The sequence below is a fragment of the Orycteropus afer genome, unplaced genomic scaffold (assembly GCF_000298275.1).
Source record: "Orycteropus afer afer isolate SDZICR_OR568_19922 unplaced genomic scaffold, OryAfe1.0 scaffold00886, whole genome shotgun sequence".
Classification (NCBI taxonomy): domain Eukaryota; kingdom Metazoa; phylum Chordata; class Mammalia; order Tubulidentata; family Orycteropodidae; genus Orycteropus; species Orycteropus afer.
The window spans coordinates 175,232-177,002 of record NW_006922473.1 but is presented as its reverse complement, the minus strand read 5'-3'; positions in this window follow the sequence as shown (position 1 = coordinate 177,002).

Genomic DNA, 1,771 nt, shown 5'->3' with positions numbered 1-1,771 from the left:
AAGATCAGAATTGCCAGCTCAATGAAGTGTGAGAGAGGATTGACAATGGGGAAGAAAATGAAATTTTTGAGATGATGGAAATATTTTGCTAGTGGTTACATATTTTATACATACATTGAATTTTACAGTGAAATTTGATAAACTTTATTATATTAAAAATTTGCTTCAAAATCTGGTTTAAAAAGCTGGATAAAAGTAATATTAAATATTTGGATGTGTATAAAGAAAGATCTAACAAAAAATCAAACACAGTTATAAATATGTGGAGAAAATTAACCAGGCTAAACATTTGACAAGATGATCATAAACTAGAACTTCTTATTGAGAATTTGAAAGTTAATGCACAGTCATTAACAGGAAATATAAAACCATTAATCACTGAACTGAGCTAGAAGACAGAGAAATGCCAAATAAAAACTCTTCAAACATCACAGTAATCATTTCTGAAATTATAAATAAAAATATTTTCAAAATAAAGAAACTGAATACAAAATGTTGTAAATGAAAAGATCTCAAATTATATGAAATTATGAATAAATTTAAAAAAGAATACATAGGTTTTCATGTGTACCGTTAATTTAAAATGAAAATGAATGTATCGTGTGCAATATGTCACAGTGCTATTCCTAAAATAGCTCATGGAATTTGTATCATTTTGACAGAACTTTTAAAACTACGGACAAAAACAATCAACAATTTTTGAAGATTTCTTTACCATCTGAACAACATCAAAATGATACGCATTGTTTTCAAAATAACAGTAACCCTTGGACGTTGAGTCAATTCTGACTCATGGCAACCCCATGTTTTACAAAGTAGAACTGCTCAATATGTGATTTTATTTTTATTTTTTCATACTGTATTATACTATAATATACATGTCAAAGCAGAAACCTTTGGTTGTAGAATCCTTGTGATCTTGCCAACTGTCCACTAATCTCTTATTTATTTACTCTTTTAATTGTATTTCTTGCACTCCAGTTAACATGAGTCTAACCATTAATTAGTGTTTTACACCCTCCCCCAGCCCTGCTACTCACCAAAAAATATTTCTTGTTTTGTGAAATCTTTTTCTTGACTGTTTACAATAGTAGCCTCATACAATACTTATCCTTTTGTGATTGACTAATTCATTCAGCATTATATCATCTAAGTTCATTCATGGTTTGAGATTCTTCTCAGATTCATCATTGTTCTTTAATGTTGCATAGGATTCCATTGTGTGTATGTACCATAGTTTGTTGGTCCATTTCTCTGTTCATGAGCAAGTAGGCTGTTTCCGTTTCTTTGCTATTGCGAATAGTGCTGTGATGAACATGTTGTTGTTGTTGTTATGTGCTGTCGAGTCGGACCCAACTCATAGTGACTCCTCCTTGGGTTTCCGAGGCAGTATCACTACGGAAGTAGATTGCCCCATCTTCCTTCCGAACATAGGTGTGCATATATCTTTTTGTGTCTCAGCTCCTATTTCTCTAGGGTATGCACCTAGTAGTGGGATTGCTGGTTCATATGGTATTTCTATTTCCACCTTTTCAAGATGTCCCATACTGCTTTCCACAGAGCTTGTGTCATTTTACACTGCCACCAACAGTGTACAAGGGTTCCTATCTCTCCATACACTCACTATCATTTGTTATTTCTTGTAATAGCATTTTATAGTTTTTGTATGTGTCTTTTGTGTCTCTGTTAGATTTATTCCAAAGTATTTCATCTTTTGGGTGCTATTGTAAATGGTATTACTTTCCTGATTTCCTTTTCAGACTCTTTTTCA